Below are 7003 nucleotides of genomic sequence, written 5' to 3'. Positions count from 1 at the left end.
TGATGAGGTGCCGAGGGTCCCCAAGAAGGAGAATCACTGTTCCGAGGGCTAGTATCCAGGCACCATCATATACACTCTGGGCTGGCAACCCAGCTCTAGCCCCAAAACCAAACCAAACAACCAAAAGGGCTCCCCACAGCTGGGGAGATTCAGCGATGCCTTGTTCACACTGGGGAAACGTAGGTGTAGTGGCGGAGTTCACATGTGAAGTCTCCTACTACCCAGGCGCAGAAATCACGTGAGCCCAGAGTCACGGCAGATGAGTCCATACCGTTCCACGTTCAGAGCGTAGAGCTAAGAGCCCACATTTATCAAGTGCCGCGTCCCTGGCACCGTTCTAAGTGCCACACCTGCAGTAACTCATCTAAAACTTGCAACCACCTTACGAAGCAGTTTAAACATGAGGTTAAGTTACTCCCTGGAGGTGTCACTGCTAGAGGTCTGGTGATGTCCTAAGACAGGAACCTGAGTCTCTGAATATCTGCATGAAAAAGAGCAGCTTGTTTCCACCACAGCCAACTCATATCCCCCTGGAAAATGAATGAGAAAGAGGCATTAGGTAAAACAACAGAGATTTGGGGCTATTTTGTTACACAGCAGCCTACAGTGACTAATACAGCTTGCACAGAGAAACTGTAACACTGCCCTTAGGGCAGGGGCCTTACGGGGTGTGCTCTAGGGCAAGTCACTGAACCTCCCTCACCTTACTTTCCTCACCTATAACAAAGAGGTCTTAATACCATCTCACAAAGTTGCTGTGATTCCAATCAGAAGCTTTGGCAGGAGCTTTTAAACCGTAAAGCGCTGTAAGACATTGGGCTGTAGTCTTTCCTGAACTGCCTGATTTTTCTTGGCCAAGTGTCTTGGCCAAGACATCTGTTGAATGTCTGAAATTGGTCTTGGCGACCAGAGGCCCACAGATGACACCCACTTTGTCCAAATTCTAATTTTACTCATTTGGACAAAGAAGACGGGGTGGTCTTTGAGTTCTTCTCTTCCCCCAAAAGGTGAAACTTCTGCCTACCTTTCTGCTCTCCCCCCCACAGAAGGGTTGGTTAATCAGATTGCAAATGGGAACAGACTCTTCTCTCCCTGGGTCCGCTTGCTCTCAAATGGTGCCTCTTCCACCTTGGCTTCTGTCCCCCGGAGGTAAGCCCTGGAACCCAGGAGGTCCCTCCCCATTAGCAGGGGACCTGCTCATCATATCCAACTTCTCTGTTTGCAACTTGCTGGAAACGTTCATGACAGGGTGAAGAGCAGGCAGCATTATCCATCCAGGTTCCCCAGTAATACTCACCGTGAGTTTATCTGGCAAAGCGATTGATGATTTTATGTGTGCCATTCTTGTCTGACCAGACTAAGATCCCGAAGGCAAAAGCCCTCTCACATGTGTTGTGTTTTTCTTCTGTATTTCTCCCTATTAGACAGTGTGACATTCCTTAGAAATTCTGACCTAAACTTTTGATTTTAAATTTCTCTTTCCTACCTTAAAAATCACCCTAACTCTCAGAGAACTGGCAAAAACCAGTCATATTCTATTTCAAGAAGAGATTCTGCAGGGAAAGCAACCAGTCAAGGAACAAACACATTTTCTCTGCTGTTCAGAAAACACTTTATTAATAGGCAGACAAAAAACAGGCAACCTTAGTGGTATACACAGTAACAGCTCACTAATAGAGAAAGTCAACTCAACGTCTTCCTTGTATATCTACCAGGTAAAAGCCACTATGATACAACTTAAGAGCTCTGAACTTCAGGCGTCCAATGACCTTGGCATGAATCCCAGCTCTCATATATAAGACTTGAGCAAAGCCATGGATTCTGTACATCTCTAATTTCTGAGGATGAAATGTCAATCACAGTGCCTGCCGTGTGATGCTGAACATTATTGGGCATTTTAGGGATAAATTTCAAAGTGTACGGAGTGACCCTGTTCCTGCTTTTATGACAGAGAGACAGACAGACAGAGGAATGTTGGGAGAAACAGTTTAAAACAAGTTCGGTATAAGCACAGTAAATGACATACAGAAGGTGTTCTGGTGAGGAAGGAGGGAACAGCGTTTTGGGGTACCTAGCCAGTGCCAGATGCCTTAAGAGAATATGTGACAGAGGGAGAGGTCACAACTGGTTGAGAGGGAAGAAGAAACCCAAGAAGGCGTCCTGGAGCAGGGAGCGTTTGAAATGAGCCTTGAAGGATTAACAGCACTTCAGTAGCCTGGTGGCCCGACACAGATCTTTTAAAGCATAGACTCCCCAGGAAGGATTGCCAGAGGATTAACACTCATGCTCAGTTCAATCAAAAATCACCACTGGAGTGTGAAAGGGACTTTCTCAATTAAGCAATTCCAGAACATTCCCATCTCTTGACTGCATGAGCAGTGGTGGGGAACTGCCCGTCATATCCGGGTGGGCTGGTAAGACGCCTTCTCCACGGACGGTGACCAGGGTGGCCTGGAAAAGGGCATCGGGGTCTGACGTGGAGCAACGTACCTCGGTGTGCTGTACCCCACAGTGGGTGGGTATTAGCGAACACCGCCCAGGAGACCCGAGTACCCTGGAACTGCAGCGCTTTAGAACAGACTGAAGACGTTTACGGCAAAGGGTAAAGAACGCGCCATCTAGTTCAGTTTCACTGCAGCTCATACGTGGAAACTGGACAGACTGGGTGGCTGTCTAGCCCCTGGAGGTCTGGCTATCTCACTCCACGTGGTCCCGACCAGGGTTCTTGGCCTTCCCCAATCGACAGAAATTGATCAGAGGCCAGACAAGAAATTCAGGCAAGGCTTTATTGGGGCCCCTGCTGCAGCAGTGGGGAGCAAAAACAAGTAGCAGGTCCCCTTGATTGTTCCCTGAGGGGGAGAGTGAACTTGGTCCCTTTATGGGGTGAGGGTAGGGGCGTGTCCAGGGGTGGGGCCGGAGTGGTGGCTTAGGTGGTCTGCCCACCCCTTTGGAGGTGCTGTGTGCAGGGGGCAAGCGTAGTGTCCTGCTTTTGCTCCTGACACCCTGTTTTTCGCTCTTCAGAAACAGGCAGTTGGGTTTTTGGTCTCTTTGTGTCTTGTTGTCCAGAACTTGCCCCGACTGCGCAGGCACGCAGTTATTTTTAGTCCCTTATAGTTTCTTTGTACCTTGTTGCTCAGGAGTCGTCTGTCCAGGTGCCAGCCCTGCAGCAGAGGGTCCCAGGTCCCAGGTCCCAGCCTGTCTCACATGGGGAGCGACAAGCCTGATCAGTTCATCTTTCAGCACATCAGGCTGAGACCATCTGTCACCGCGAAACCACTTAGAAACGGGAGATCTGTACCTTTTTTCCAACGGCTGTGATGATGCTCATTTTAAGTTTAATGAGGGGCAAGACCTAACTTTTTGAAGAGCTCACGGCTAACTTTTTTTTTTTTTGCGGTACGCGGGCCTCTCACTGCTGCGGCCTCTCCCGTTGCGGAGCACAGGTTCCGGATGCGCAGGCTCAGCGGCCATGGCTCACGGGCCCAGCCGCTCCGCGGCATGTGGGATCTTCCCGGACCGGGGCACGAGCCTGCGTCCCCTGCATCGGCAGGCGGACTCTCAACCACTGCGCCACCAGGGAAGCCCACGGCTAACTTCTGAAGAGCTGAAGGATGGAGAAGACGCCCAAGGACCACCTGGTGGGCTTGCAGCCCTGAGCCACCGCACCGTGGTCATGGGTAACCCCCAGGGCAACCGGAGTCCTGAACACAGGCAGCTTCACATCCAGGACAACAAGCCTTCCACATCGTGCTCTCCCCGCCTCTCCAAAACCCAGGCCTGAGCTACCCTTACCTAGAAGGTGGGAGTGGGGGGCAGGCAAAGGAGGAAGGAAAGGAGAAAGAGACGGAAAACAATTAAAAAAAAAAAACCCTTCGACAGAACCTGGTAACCTGGAGTACACGGTGATCAGCGCTGGACAGCATACAAAAGCCAAAAGGGAGGTCCCAGGACAGGTCAGCTTAAGACTTAATATTTGCCTTTCACTAAGCAAACTAATAAATCCCCTACAGTTTTAGCCACGCAGAGCTCCCAGTTTTTATTTATTGGTCAAAACGGCAGGTGGGTTTTTTTCCCCCTCCCAGTCACCCCCAGGTAAACAGCAGCCCCCCTTCCCCTCCCCTGTCATCAGTCTGTGTGTCTGTTTGCCTTCTCCCTCGACGAACTCTTGTTCCGTAGAGCTGACAACAAGGGCAAGCAGCCAGGAAGTAGTCTTTGGTCATGGACTTCCCAGGACAGCCCCGTTTTGGGCCTGTGCAGCCAAAGGCAAAGGCTCAGAGAGCTACTTGTCAGACGTCAGCTGCGTCAGGCGAGGCTTAGAACTTGACACATGGGAGGGACCTTGGAGGATCGTCAAGGCCACCCACTCCACCCTCCCCTCTCCCATTTTATTGATGAGAAAACTGAGAGCCGGAGAAAAGGCTTGAGTGATTTATACATGATCTTGGAGCAAGCTGAAGTTAAGGCAGGACTAGAGCCAGAGAGGAAAAAAAAAAAAAGCAAATCTTACCTACTGTATAGCACAGGGAACTCTGCCCAATATTCTGTAATAACCTAAATGGGAAAAGAATTTGAAAAAGAACAGATACATGTATATGTATAAGTGAATCACGTTGAAGAATAGATACATGTATATGTACAACCGAATTAACCAAGACAACATCGTTAATCAACTATGCTCCAATATAAAATAAAATTTTTAAAAAAAATAGCAAATCTCTTAAGTCATGAATTCTATCCAATATGGCGGCATTGTGGACGGCAGAGTGTAGAAGAGGCTTTGGGGAATGTGTGGCCTGACTTCCTCATTGTACAGGGAAGGACTTAAGAAGGGGGACTTTCTGAGACAAAAACTTAGGTCTCCTTGTCTTCTGACTCTGTGCTTTTTATCAGCATAAGACACCTGGACCCAGAAATAAGATGCACCGTGCATGGCTCAACATCCGATGAAGAAACTGGCATTCATGGACACTTGGAAACCCATGAACTGCTCTTTAAAATTCTGCTTCGCCACCAGGTTGAGTATCATCCAACCTTCTCTCCCAGTTCTCTCCCAGTCTGCCAAAAAGGGTGACCTCCCCCAGGCCTGGACCATCCCTCATCTGATGTGGGAAACAGGATTCCTGCATTAGTCAGAGGTAGATCTAGATAAGAGTGATGCTTTAGACCACTTCCAGCTCTGGGAATCTGGGATTTGACGTGGATGAGAAGATAAGAAGAGAGAGAAAAAGAGGAAATTGTTGCTTTTGGCACAGCAGTGGGACTTCTTCTGGAACCAATGACCGTGTGTGGGAGATAAATGAAGGAAACATCTGAAATGAGTCCATCTTTTAAAAAAGAAAAATGACACCCCAGGAGCTGGCTAGCATTCCTTCAATGGCAGTGAAGGCAAGGAGAGTCAGAACAGGGGCAAAACCCAGGTGCACAAGGTCGGGTCTTAACCTCTCCACGTGTGTAACGAGAGAGTCCCTTCTAGGTGTTTGTGTGCCCATCTCCACCCCGACTGGTGATGACCTTCTGGGGTCACACCACGCAAGATGAGCGTGATTAGCTGAAGGCCCGTGTTCCAGGGCTCCAGCAGAAGAGGTGGAGACTTGATGCCCTCGGCAAGAAGCAACAACTTCAGGATGGCATATGCCAGCTGAGAGCCTGGCTTTAGCGAACCTGAAAAGAACCTGGGATTTGCCTTCAGATGGTTCTCATGTGTCACGAACACCCCACGCTGGGCAGGCACAACCTTCTCCTCCTTCCCTGCTACCAGCACTACGTTCTGCTGCCTTATCCCAGATAGAGCCAGTGTCTGGAAAGGTAAGGGTGAGCTGGGGGGGTCCCATTCAACACTATCTGAGTTGAACTCAAAGGTTATCTAGGAGACTTCCGACAGAAAGTACACACTTAGGCCCAATTTACATGCCCCTGATATTTTAAGGGACCCTAGAGTTCAAAGGGATTGCAGGAAGTCCTGTAGCCAACTCCTTCCCTCTCCAGACAACACCATCCCAAAGGTACTTAGCTCTCTTAGTCTCTGTCTAGCTAAGATGCAGAATTTTCTTATTGGCTTAGTATTCTACACAGTGTGTGCTTGTATGACACGCGTGCACACACACACACACGCACGCACACACCATAGTCTTGTTTCCATCGTTTCCAGTGGCTGTATTAGTTGTTGTTTCACCATGACCTGTTTTGTTCTCAATGGAAAAGATTCACTTCACCTTTATAAGTAGGATTGTACGGGAAAGGAATCCCTGGCACCTTGAATGCCTGCCATGCCCACCTGTCCACAGCACGCTTCTGAAGGATGTGGTCTCAGCTGGTTCTTTACAGCCAGGGTTTGATTCAGTATCGTCCAGTCCTGCCACCTTGGAAACAGCTGATGTGGTCACGATCGGTTGGTGTGCCTGGTCCATGTAGAGGCTGCCCAGTGGCCAGTGAAGTGGCCAGACGCAAGGGCTCTGCATGGCATCCGGCCAAACCAGTCAAGAGCATCAGCCAGTTACAGCAGATGAAGGAGAAGCAGAGGCAAAGGTCATCGAGTCTCCAGTAGGGTGACTAGTTGTTCCAGTTTGCTTAGGCCTGCCCCAGGTTTAGCACCAAAAGACCTGCATCCCAGGAAATCCCTCCGTCCCGGGCAAACTGGGACAGATAGTCACCGTCAGCTCATCACCATGGAGTCTCCTAGAATCAGGACAGACAGTCACCGTCAGCTCATCACCATGGAGTCTCCTAGAATCAGGAGCAGAGGTGCGGATGCTAACAGAAGATCAAGGTGAGCATGGTGGTTCAGTTTTGCTATCCCTGGAAACCATCTACTGAGACTGGGTATCTTGAATGACGTGGGCTTCTTGGGAAGGCCTGGGTGGGCCGCTGCCGAGCAGACTGTTTCCTTTCTATCAATACGTTGTTTCCATGGCAACCTGAAACAAGCCAGCATTTACAGAGGTGATATAAATGGGTCTCTTTTCCTTAAAACCCGAAGGAAGCTAACGTGACGGGCGTGTATGCA

Source organism: Stenella coeruleoalba (assembly GCF_951394435.1).
Source record: "Stenella coeruleoalba genome assembly, chromosome: 19".
NCBI lineage: Eukaryota > Metazoa > Chordata > Mammalia > Artiodactyla > Delphinidae > Stenella > Stenella coeruleoalba.
Note: the sequence above shows the minus strand (reverse complement) of the source record.